A 13,726-nucleotide genomic window follows, 5' to 3' on the forward strand; every position below is an offset into this window, starting at 1 on the left:
TAGTGCTATGTCCATGGCTCATGCTCATGTATTGCGTGAAAGTTGAAAAGGTTTGAGAATACTAAAGTATAAAACAATTGCTTGGCTTGTCATCGGGGTTGTACATGATTAAATACTTTGTGTGATGAAGATAGAGCATAGCCAGACTATATGATTTTGTAGGGATAGCTTTCTTTAGCCATGTTATTTTGAGAAGACATGATTGGTTTGTTAGTATGCTTGAAGTATTATTACTCTTATGTCAATATGAACTTTTATTTTGAATCATTTGGATCTGAACATTCATGCCACAATAAAGAAAATTACATTGAGAATTATGCTAGGTAGCATTGCACATCAAAAATCCCGTTTTTACCATTTACCTACCCGAGGACGAGCAGGAATTAAGCTTGGGGATGCTTGATACGTCTCCAACGTATCTATAATTTTTGATTGTTCCATGCTATTATATTACCCGTTTTGGATGTTTATGGGCTTTACTTTACACTTTTATATTATTTTTTGGACTAACCTACTAACCGGAGGCCCAACCCGAATTGCTATTTTTTTGCCTATTTCAGTGTTTTGAAGAAAAGGAATATCAAACGGAGTCCAAACGGGATGAAACCTTCGGGATCGATCTTTTCGGAACAAATCCAAACTAGGAGACTTGGAGTGGACGTCAAGAAGCAAACGAGGCGGCCACGAGGATTCCCGGCGCACCCTAAGGGAGTGGGGGCGCCCCCCACCCTCATGGGCCCCTCGTGGCTCAACCGGCCTACTTCTTCCTTTTATATATATCCATGTACCCCAAGAACATCCAGGAGCACCACGAAAACCTAATTCCACCACCGCAACCTTCTGTATCCGCGAGATCCCATCTTGGAGCCTTCGCCGGCGCTCCACCAGAGAGGGAATCAACCATGGAGGGCCTCTACATCATCTCCAAGGCCTCTCTGATGAGTTGTGAGGAGTTTACCACAGACCTTCGGGTCCATAGTTATTAGCTAGATGGCTTCTTCTCTCTCTTTGAATTTCAATACAAAGTTCTCCTCGACCTTCTTGGAGATCTATTCGATGTAACTCTTTTTGCGGTGTGTTTGTCGAGATCCGATGAATTGTGGGTTTATGATCAAGTTTATCTATGAGAAATATTTGAATCTTCTCTGAATTCTTTTATGTATGATTGGTTATCTTTGCAAGTCTCTTCGAATTATCAGTTTGGTTTGGCCTACTAGATTGATCTTTCTTGTAATGGGAGAAGTGCTTAGCTTTGGGTTCAATCTTGCGGTGTCCTTTCCCAGTGTCAGCTGGGGCAGCAAGGCACATATTGTATTGTTGCCATCGAGGATTAAAAGATGGGGTTTATATCATATTGCTTGAGTTTATCCCTCTACATCATGTCATCTTTCTTAATGCATTACTCTGTTCTTCATGAACTTAATACTCTAGATGCAGGCATGATTCGGTCGATGTGTGGAGTAATAGTAGTAGATGCAGAATCGTTTTTATCTACTTGTCACGGACGTGATGCATATATACATGATCATGCCTAGATAATCTCATAACTATGCACTTTTCTATCAATTGCCGACAGTAATTTGTTCACCCACTGTAATAATTATGCTATCTTGAGAGAAGCCACTAGTGAAACCTATGCCCCCCGGGTCTATATTTTATCATATAAGTTTCCCATCTACTTTTATTTGCATCTTTTATTTTCCAATCTATATCATAAAAATACCAAAAATATTTATCTTATCTTATTATCTCTATCAGATCTCACTTTCGCAAGTTACCGTGAAGGGATTGACAACCCCTTTATTGCGTTGGTTGCGAGGTTCTTGTTTGTTTGTGTACGTGCGTGGGACTTTTGAGGAGCCTCCTACTGGATTGATACCTTGGTTCTCAAAAACTGAGGGAAATACTTACACTACTTTGCTGCATCACCCTTTCCTCTTCAAGGGAAAACCAACACAGTGCTCAAGAGGTAGCTGTACGGTTCACACAGTCGTTGTCGAGGCAGCTCCGGCAGCATGGAGTAAGAGGCACATGGCCCAGTGCACAATGACAAATGGAGAGCGGCTCCAGCATTGGGGAGGAGGGTGGCATTGAATTTGGTGTGGTGGAGGCACCATGGAGGAGGGGCTGAGGTTTCGCGGATGCGGAGAAGGTGATTTTGCGCCCATGCTGTATGAATGGGGAATTGGGAGGGGGAACCATGTATTACAGACGCATTTGTCTGAAATATGGGGGAAGTTATAGTTCTACCCCTGCCTTTTGGTTTTTGGGCTTGGGTCTGTGTCTTGAAAGTCGGGGATAGTAGGGTAACTTTGCTTCTCCCAAATAGTGGGCACCATCAATTTCAGGCGAGGAGGGCATGTATTGAAAGAGTGGGGGCGAGCAATTTCGGCCGAGGAAGGTGTTTTTTGAAATAGTAGGATCGAACGAATTCGGCCGAGGAGAGGGTGTTTTGCCGTCCATGGTTTATGAATTATTCGGCGCCTGCCATTTCGGCCAAGGAGGGGGCGCGCTGGGATGAAGTTACAAACCTAGTCTCGATGTACAACGGGCCAACTGATGCGTGTCACATATAGGCCAGTAATTTTGCATCTCCTATTTATTCGCTCATGCGAATTCCAGCGAGTAGAGGGTGTTTAGTGGTTCGTTCAAATTTTGGGAGAACGAGCATCCGTGTCTACCTTACCAAGTCGATTTGAATCAAATTTATTATCTTGCCACTTCTTTTTTAGATGGTGAGATGATGCTCGGGACTAATTAATGTGCTTTTACATGCTCGTTGCTAACGATTTACTATTTCACAAAAAGTTAACCCACTAAAAAATGGGGATCAAACCCAAAATGAAATATCTCGATTCAATGAAATAGTTCATTCACCCGGTCAAAATTATGGATTAAATCCAAAATTGAACACCCCAATTGAGTAGAAATTGTATTATAGTACTGCATGAACATGGTGAAAGTCAAATTAATGAACTTGTTTGATACGCATATCTCCGTTCATATGTGGATTGCAAACACGATGTTCTCCAATTCGAATATTTGAATGCAAATTTATATCGAAACATGGTTTATATCAGTCTTCGATGCATAAACACGACATCCCCCTCTCCCGGACTCTTGTTCTCTCTCTAGCCGACAATCTTCATTTTTATCGCACGCATACAAACACAAACCTTGTCGGTCCCTCTCCCCCCTCTCTCTATATGTATGTATCTCTCTCTGTCGTCTTTCTAGTACGCATGCACACTCCATGTATAGGTCTCTCTGGCACACAATGTTCTCTAATCCAAGCTAAATATCTAGGGTGCATTCATCGTACGCACACAAATTCCCTAGCTCATTGTTTGTAACTCTCTCACGCACCATTCCGCCGTCTTGGGGCTCTTCCCTCTCTCTCTCTCTCTCAAACTCTCCATCTCCCTAGGTCACACATACACATGCGTATCTCATTCACACTAGATAGACCCATATAAAACTCTCTCTCTTCCTCATTCTCTCTCCATCTCACACGCACACACACACAGACAATCTCACACCTAGCAAAGTATGACTGTTTCTCACTCCATTATAGGCACACGCGGCCCCCCTATGTATATGACTAGTTCTCAATCTCTATCACGAACATACGCATTGCCTCTTTCCCTCACTTGGCCTATCTTGATTTCTCTCGGGGCATCTATCTGTCACACACACACCCCGTCCCTCGATCTCCCACCCATATAGTCCCCTCACGATCTCGAGGGGATATCTCTATCACAAACACACCCTCTCTCCCTCCCCATGCATCCATCTTCTCCATACGTCCCTCTCAAACTCTGTTCCTTGTTGGCCAAACCTCTATTGGACATGTGCTATAGGGGGGGGGGTCTCTCTCTGTTGCAAACAACCACGCACTAGCTATCTCTGTTTCTCCTCACCTCGCTTTTCTATCTTAGAGATGCATGCATGATATGTTTGCATAAGACACACACTCTCTCTCTCTCTCTATTTTATCATTTGTTGTCCCTTTATCTTTCACACACACACACACTCTTTTTGCACACTCACTCTTTCTCCTTCACACGCACTTGAACTCTCTCGAGTTAGGTACTCTCTTCGGTCCATAGCATATAGATTTATTGAAAAGTCAAACTTCACAAAGTTTGACCAGGTACATGGAGAAAAACATTTACATCTAGAACGGCAAACATATATCATTAGATTCATCACAAGATGTAGTTTCATATGATGTATCTTTGGTATTGTAGATATAAATAATATTTTATGTAAACCTGGTCAAAGTTTCCAAAGTTTGACTTCTAGAAAATTTATATGCACTACACTATCGAACGGATCGATGGAGTATGTCTTTCCCTCTCTCAGCTATATGACGCACCACTCAGCCGTATCGGGGCTCCTCTATCTCTCTCAAACTTTATATCTCTCTAGTTCACACATACACATATCTCGTTCACACTACATAGACCCATCTAACAATCTCCGCCCTTGTTCTCTCTCTCTCTCTCTATGTGACACGTTGATACGGTATCTGTAATTTTTGATTGTTCCATGCTATTATATTATCTATTTTGGATGTTTTATATGCATTAATATGCTTATTTATATTATTTTTAGGACTAACTTATTAACCTAGACCCAGTGCGAGTTTCTGTTTTTCCTTGTTTTTGAGTTTTACAGAAAAGTAATATCAATCGAAGTCCAAATGAAATAAAACTTTCATGATGATTTTTCTTGGACCAGAAGACACACGTAGGACTTGGAGATGAAGTCAGAGGAGTCCCGAGGCGGCCACAAGCCTCAGGGGCGCGCCCTAGGGAGGGCACCCTGAGGGCTTGTGGGCCCCTCGGAGCTCCTCCAACCCTAATCTTTGGGCTATAAATAGCCAGATATACCCAAACCAATAGAAGCGTCCACCAAAATACTTTTCCGCTGGCGCAACCTTCTGTACCCGTGAGATCCCATCTTGGGGCCTTTTCAAGCACCCTGCCGGAGGGTGATTCGATCACGAAGGGATTCTACATCAAATCTATTGCCCTTTCAATGAAGCGTGCGTAGTTCACCACAGACCTACAGGTCCATAGCTAGTAGCTATATGGCTTCTGCTCTCTCTTTGATCCTCAATACAATGTTCTCCTCGATGTTCTTGGAGGTCTATCCGATGTAATATTCTTTTGCGGTGTGTTTGTCAAGATCCGATGGATTATGGATTTATGATTAGATTATCTATGAATATTACATTTGAATCTTCTCTGAATTCTTGTATGCATTATTTGATATCTTTGTATTTCTCTTTGAATTATCGGTTTGGTTTGGCCAACTAGATTGGTTCTTCTTGCAATGGGAGAGGTGCTTAGTTTTGGGTTCAATCTTGCGGTGTCCTCACCCAATGAAAAAGTAGGGGTAGAGAGGCACGTATTTGTATTGTTGCCATCAAGGGTAAAAAGATGGGGATATCGTCATAACTTTGTGCTTTTCTATCAATTGCTCGACAGTAATTTGTTCACCCACCGTATTATTTTCTTTCAAGAGAGAAGCCCCTAGTGAAACCTATGGCCCCTGGGTCTATTTTCCATCATATATTTTCAGATCTATAAATCAAAAAACCCAAAAATACTTTGTTGCAATTTATTTGTTTTTACTTTGCTTTGCATTTTAGTAATCTTTGTTATCTATCTCTATCAGATCTCATCCTTCAAGTGACCGTGAAGGGATTGAGAAACCCCTTACCCCGTTGGGTGCAAGTGTTTGATTGTTTGTGTAGGTGCATAGATTGGAGACATGCGTATACCTCTTACTGGATTGATACCTTGGTTCTCAAAACTGAGGGAAATACTTACCTCTACTTTGCTGCATCACCCTTTCCTCTTCAAGGGAAATACCAACTCAAGCTCAAGAAGTAGCAGACTCACCCCCATAAGTATCATAATCTCTCACTCCATCATAGACACACACACTCTCCCCTAAGTATGACTATCTCTCACTATCCATCATGAACACGTGTATTGTATCCTTCCATTCCTACGTTCATCTCGATATCTCTTGGGGCATCTTCTATCGTGCACACACCTTCCCAGTCGATCTCCCACCCATGTAGTCCCATCACGATCTTCAGGGGAGATCTCTCTATCATAAACACACACTCTCTCCTCCCCATGCCTGCATTTTCTCCATACGTCTCTTTCAACCTCTCTCCCTTGTTTGCCAGACCACTCTCCCTTGTTTGCCAGACATCTCTTGGCCACGTGCTAGGGGCTTTCTCTCTCGGTTGCAAACAACCAGAAACTATCTCCTCACCTTGCTTCCGCTGTCGAAGATGCATGTGTGATATGTTTGCATAAGACACACTGATACGTCTCCAACGTATCTATAGTGCCCAGTGCTAGTTGTTGATTTTTGCTTGTTTTTTACTTCGCAGAAAATCAATACCAAACGGAGTCCAAACGTAGCAAAACTTTTTGGAGATTTTTTCTGGACCAGAAGACACCTGTTGGGCCAAAGAAGTACCAGAAAGGTGCCCCAAGGGGAGCATAACCCACCTGGGCACGCCTGGGGGACCAGGCGGGCCCTGGTGGGTTGTGACCACCTTGGTGGCCTCCTGCATCGCCTCTTCGCCCTATAAATACCCAAATATTCCAGAAACCCTAGGGGAGTCGACGAAATGCAATTCCAGGTGCCACAAGTTCCAGAACTACGAGATCCAATCTAGACACCATCACAGAGGGGTTCATCATCCTCATTAGTGCCTCTCTGATGATGCGTGAGTAGTTCATTTTAGACTTACGGTCTGTAGGCAGTATTTAGATGGCTTCTTCTCTCTTTTTGATTCTCAATACAGTGGTCCCTTGGAGATCTATTTGATGTAACTCTTTTTGCGGTGTGTTTGTTGGGATCCGATGAACTTTGAGTTTATGATCAGATCTATTTTATCCATGAAAGTTATTTGAGTTTTGATCTCTTATATGCATGATTACTTATAGCCTTGTATTTCTTCTTCGAATCTTTGGTTTAGTTAGGCCGACTAGATCGATTTTTCTTGCCATGGGAAGAGGTGCTTTGTGATGGGTTCGATCATGCGGTGTTCTTTACCAGTCATAGAAGGGGCAGCAAGACATGTATTGATCGTTACTATTAAGGATAACAAGATGGGGTCTATTCCTACATGAATAGATCTTGTCTACATCATGTCATTGTTCTTATTGCATTACTCCATTTCTCCATGAACTTAATACACTAGATGATTGCTGGATAGCGGTCGATGTGTGGAGTAATAGTATTAGATGCAGGGAGGAGTTAGTCCACTAATCTTGGACGTGATGCCTATATAATGATTTGTGTCAGATTCAGGGCTCCGCGGACCCAAAGGAAGGTTCGAACTCTGGGGCATGTGCGAAGAGCTCAAACTCACCAGCCAACTGGTTTGTCACCCCCACGGCCTAGCTCGATGAACAAGAAAGGAAAGGGACATAACAGTTTACCCAAGTCCATGCCACCTTGCAGTGTAAGACCCTACTCCTGCCTTGGGGTGGATTAGCCTCGCGAGGGGCTGAGGATGAGCTAGTACCGAGGAAGAACAACCTCACGAGGTCTGTTCTTGTGTGGGTGTGAGTTGAGGATTTGATCCCCTCTACGGTAGTGGCTAGCCTATATTTATAGTGGCCTTGGTCCTTGAGGGAGTTCTGGACTAAGGTGTCCTCGGCCGTCCGGTCTATTTGATGTGGGCCGGACTAATGGGCTGTCAAGATAAAAGGAAGAAGACCACCTCCCGTGTCCGGTTGGGACTCCCGTGTGCGTGAATGGCAAGTTCAGGTGTTCGGATATACTATTTCTTTTCTGTTGAACCGACTTTGTACAACCCTAGGCCCCTCTGGTATCTATATAAACCGGAGGGTTTAAACAGGAGGCAGGATCATAACATTGATAGGCTAGCGAAGTTAGGGTTTAGCCATTACGATCTCGAGGTAGATCAACTCTTGTAACCCCTATATCCATCGAATATAATCAAGCATGAGTAGGGTTTTACCTCCATTAAGAGGGCCCAAACCTGGGTAAACATTGTGTCCCTTTGATCATTGTTACCATCAATCCTCAGACGTACAGCTTGGGCCCCCCTACCCGAGATCTACCGATTTTGACAATGACATTGGTGCTTTCACTGAGAGCTCCGCTGTGTTGTCAACAGAAGGATTGATGGCTCGCCTCTTCATCGACGATGATGCTATGTCCAGGGAAACCTTCCTCCCCAGACAGGCCTTTGTGTTCAGAGGCTTCGTGCTTCATGCCAACTAGACCAGCCACCTTGAGTAGTTCGATAGTTATGCCCCCGGCCACCAGATCAGGTTCGAAAACCTGAACTACGTCGCTGATATCCGAGGAGATCTGACCTTCGAGGGGTTCGTGGCCTCGGTTGCTGCCCTGCCCTCATGAAGGAAGCTCTTCGAATTCGCTCTTAGATCCCGTCCAGGGGTCGACACTGACACCCACCTTGGTCTTAGATCCGAAGCAGGTCGTATCGTCCAAAGACGGGAGGATCAGCCCCGCCGGACTCTTTTCTATCATGGAACTTCCAACCGGAGACCCAGATGCGATCTTTGACTAGCCTTTGGATAACTCCGAACTATCGAGGTCTGCGTCCATTGGGCCCGATCAGGTGTCTATCATTGAACCCAGCCCTGTAGATCCGCAGACTCCTATCCGGCTTTCGCCCTTAGATGAAGCAATAGTCTTAATGTGGTCTCTCACCATTACGGAAGCTTTGCCTCCGAACTACACCCAGCATGGGCTGGGGGCGAAGAGTGGGGAATTTTATGCCCCACCCACCACCCACTTAATAGCCATTCTCGAGGATTTAACCGACATGCTGGACTATGCGTCCGAAGACATCGATAGTATGGACGATAATGTCGATGCCGAACCAGGCCAAGGCCCTCCTACTACAGGGAGTTGGATGGCCACTTATACCTATTAGGTATACATGGTGGACACTCCTAATAAAAGGACGACGAGGCCACTCAAGGTAAGGACAAGCCCATTGACGAGCCACCAAAGCACCGGTGCCAGCGGCGCTACGCATGATCGCATCGGGCAAGGGACATCAATACTAGCACCAGAGACAATGAGACTTCGGATAATGCCGAAAACCCGAACACCCCGTCGAGCCAACGTCCGAACAAGACGAGAGGGAGGAGGGTTAGTATAGGCCGGAACACGCTAATCATGAAGACTCGGAGGATAGTAACTACATGCCAATCTCCGAGGAGGATGTTAGCCTTGGTGACGAAGATTTTATCGTCCCAGAGGAACCTCTCGAACAAGAATGCTTCAAGCGACAGCTCATCACCACCGCGCGGAACCTAAAAAAGAAACAACAGCAACTCAAAGCTGAATAGGATACACTCGACGAAAGGTGGACCAAGGTCCTGGCCACCGAAGAGTATGACCCCAACCGACCAGTAAAAAGTTACCCCAAGCGCAGGCTGCTGCCACAATTCAACGACGAAACCCTTGAGCCAATACCGTCGAAATACAATTACGCAGATCAACCAGACCGACCACCACATGGATGGGACAAAACAACACATCAAGCCGAGCACCAGCCCACAGCCCCTCATCGAAGAGGCAAGGAGAGAGCGGCTGCGGGCTATACATATGATTTACATCAGGACCTGGCCAATAAAGCCGGCCGGAATAGATCGAGCTACGGATCAAAAGGTCATGCCCCGGCGCGAGATAACAACCATCAAGCCTAGCACGGTGAACGCCACCATGACCGGGGTCAGCACCGAACATAAATGTAATCCGAAGTCCGCCGCAATGTTGCACGGTATAGAGGTGCCGCACACCCTATGTGTTTCACTGATGAGGTAATGTAGCACCAGTTTCCGGAAGGGTTTAAACCCGTGTTTCACCGATGAGGTAATGCAACACCAGTTTCCGGAAGGGTTTAAACTCGTAACCATCGAGCAGTACGATGGAATGACGGATCCGGCCGCCTGGATTGAAGATTTTCTTCTCCACATTCATGTGGCTCATGGAGATGACCTCCACGCCATTAAATATCTTCCTCTAAAGCTAAAAGGACCAGCAAGATACTGGTTGAACAACCTCCCAGAGAACTCCATTGGAACCTAGGAAGATTTAGAAGATGCTTTTCGGGCCAACTTTTAGGGCACTTATGTCCGGCCACCGGATGCTGATGACCTAAGTCACATAATCTAGCAACCAGGTGAATCGAATCACAAGCTTTGGAATCGGTTCCTAATTAAAAAGAACCAAATCATGGACTATCCAGATGCCGAAGCCTTAGCGGCCTTCAAACACAGCATCCGGGACAAATGGCTTGCCCGACACCTCAGGCAGGAAAAGCCGAAGACCATGGCAGCTTTAACTGCACTCGTGACCCATTTCTGTGTGGGTGAAGATAGCTGGTTGGCTCGTAGAAGCAATAGCTCCAGCGATGCCGGCACTTCTGAGGCCAGGGACGGCAACGGTAGACCACAACACAATAAAAACAAACGTAAGAGCAATAATGACGACGCAGATGATACCGCAGTCAATGTCTGATTCAGTGGGTCTAAATCCGGTCAGCGGAGGAAACCTTTCAAAGGCAATAGGTACGATCCATCCAACTTGGACAAAATCCTTGAGAGGTCGTGTCAGATTCATGGCATACCTGACAAGCCTGCTAACCACACCAACAGAAACTATTGGGTTTTCAAACAGGCCGGTAAGTTAAATACCGAACACAAGGGAAAGGGACCTCCAAGCAAGGACGATGATGAGCCCCATCAGCCGAACACCGGTGGCTAAAAGTAGTTTCCCCCCGAGATGAAAATAGTGAGCATGATCTATGTCACTCACATTCCCAAAAGGGAGCGCGAGCGCGCACTAAGGGACGTCTACGCTGTAGACCCTGTTGCCCCAAAATTCAATCTATGGTCAGCCTGTTCGATCACCTTTGATCGCAGGGATCACCCAACCAGTATCCGTCACGGGGGTTTAGCCACCCTGGTACTCGATCCAATGATCAACTGATACCATCTCACTAGAGTCCTTATGGACGGGAGCAACAACCTCAACTTGATCTATCAAGACACTGTCCACAAGATGGGTTTCGACCCATCAAGAATCAGGCCTAGTAACACTACCTTCAAAGGTGTGATACCCGGCGCGGAGGCCCGTTGTACAGGCTCACTAACACTAGACGTCGTATTCGACTCCCCAGAAAACTTCTGAAGTGAAGAAGTAATCTTCGACATCGTCCCCTTCCGCAGTGGTTATCACACACTGCTCGGACGAACTACTTTCACCAGCTTTAATGCAGTCCCGCACTATGCTTATTTAAGCTTAAAATGCCCGAACCATGTGGCGTCATTATAGTCAATGGAAACATGAGCGCTCCCTCCGTACTGAAGAGCACACCACAGCCCTTGCAGCCGAGGTGTATGGCGGCCTCATTAAGCCAAATAATTTATCGGACATCAAAGCCAATGACATCTCTAAACGAGTCCGCTCCACACATCACTGTGATAACTCGACGGATCTGGACCTCGATTAGCAGTTCGGCCTCCGCCATCTGCCCCATAAGGTTGCGGCTTACGTACCGCGCGTACATAATTATGCACTCAAAATACCTTGGGCAATGCCGGAGGCACACTGCAGAAAGAGTCCATAGTACAGCTTGACCCTATTTGGACCTTACACATTTTTTTGCTTCAGGTTCATTAAAAGGCCTATCTGCTGTATGGTTGCATCAAGGATCCTTTCAAGGCTAGTCTTTCCCTTCTTTACGGACAACCATCCAATACCCCTATCAAAGGATTGGTTACTAAGGAGAAATGGCGCAGACGTGTGGCAGGGCACCACTGGAGTCTTTGAACCATTACCTTTAGGCCCCGTGTTACACTTTCCCTTATGTAAATCTTTAGGCATGTAACATGACCTCAATATTTATGGCATTGTCTGCCGAAACATGCTTCGATGTATTAATAAGGAGATAAAGGAAGCAGATGATCACCACCTTTTGTTTGGTACTTATATTATATCATCATCCGTATTCCCTTCTTACTTTCGACTGACATAAGCGCTTCAGCCCGGCCTTCATACTAGGGGATGTATTCGGCCTCACACATTCTTAAGTCCGAACACCTATATGGAACCTTTCGGCGTCCCAGATATTGCACTATATCCATCGGCTCCGAATCATGTCTTTGGTCTATAGTTGGGTTGCCCGGCTCTTGTGATTACCACCTTACGTTCCAAAAGTCCGGCTAAGTAAAAGGATAACTACTTTGATTGTATTTCTGGTTTGTCCGGTCAAGTACCTCAGTAGAGAAAGCCGAAATCTGACTGTCATGATATGCAAGAGCTGGTCAGCGATCCGGTGAATTAGTGTTATACTACAAATCGTGAGCAATTTATGCCGTGTTATGCGAGGGTTGGGATTCGACCAGCCGTGTTGCAAAGGCACCGTAATCTGGACTGCCGTTCATGCAACAGGGGCTAGTACTTAGCCCCACCAATGGACTCCTATGGCTAAGTGAAGATAATAAAGATGTATAGTCTGATTGCCTAGTTCATCTAGCGGACGCCTCCTCCACGGACCATGGCGTTGGATAAAGAGCAGATACGCGTTTGTGAACACCCTAGACATACTTTCACGGGGGCGGAAGCCGATGACTGTCAATCTTCAGAAATATAATGGCAGCACAGGAGGATAAATCAACAAAATTAAAAGGCGCAAGCATAAATATTTCACATCATGAGTTCATTACATGGTTTTTACAAACTGAACTCCACTACTCAAATATGACATCCTTTGAACATTGGCCCTCTACAATTCAGGCTCCCTCGAGGACCTTGCTGAAGTACCTCTCCGCCCTCTGGTGATCTTTGCCTTCGGGCGACCTTGCGGTTGCAATTTTGGTGGCCTTGATCTTCGCCCATTACATCTTGACATGTGCGAAGGCCATCCGGGAAGCTTCTATGCAGGCTGCCCGCTTTATGGCGTCAATCCCAGGATGCGCGTTGGCAAGCCGCTTCACAAGTCTGAAGTAGCTACTAGGCATGGGATCGGCTGACCAAAGTCGGACTATTAAGTCCTTCATGGCCAACCCGGCCACCCTATGTAGCTCGGTCAGCTGCTTCAGCTGGTCGCTGAGGGGCGTCAGATACTCTGGCGCAAGATACTGCGACCAGAATAGCTTCTCCGTCGAGCTTCCCTCTTCGGTTCAGAAGAACTGCACGGCATCAGCAACACTCCTCGGCAGATCCGCGAGCGCGCCTGGAGAACTCCAAACTCGGGTCAGCAAGATATATCTCCTACTTGCAAATTTACTCTGCAGAAGAAAGGCCTTACCAGCTGCTATCTGCCTCGCCTGCTGGATCTCCCGGTGGGCACTCTGGGACTCAACCCGGGCCTCCTTGATATCCTAGAGAGCCTTGGCGAGTTTGGATGCTTGGTCTGAAGTCTTCTAGTCCAAGGAATCACACTTGGTAATTGCGTCCTTGAGCTCTAGCTCGACTTCGGCCACTCGAGCCTCATGTTGGCGGCGGTCGGTCTACTCTACTTCCAGCTCCTTAGCTGCCTTGTCAGCGGCCACCTTGTTTGCCTCTGCCTCCTTCTAGGCTTGGGCAAGCGCGCCATTGAGGGACTCAACCTCGGCTACTCCAACTATGATCCTAGAATTCAGTAAGTTAAAAGAATTAGTACACATATCAGTTCTGG

This window comes from Triticum aestivum, chromosome 5B, assembly GCF_018294505.1.
Source record: "Triticum aestivum cultivar Chinese Spring chromosome 5B, IWGSC CS RefSeq v2.1, whole genome shotgun sequence".
NCBI classification, from domain to species: Eukaryota; Viridiplantae; Streptophyta; class Magnoliopsida; order Poales; family Poaceae; genus Triticum; species Triticum aestivum.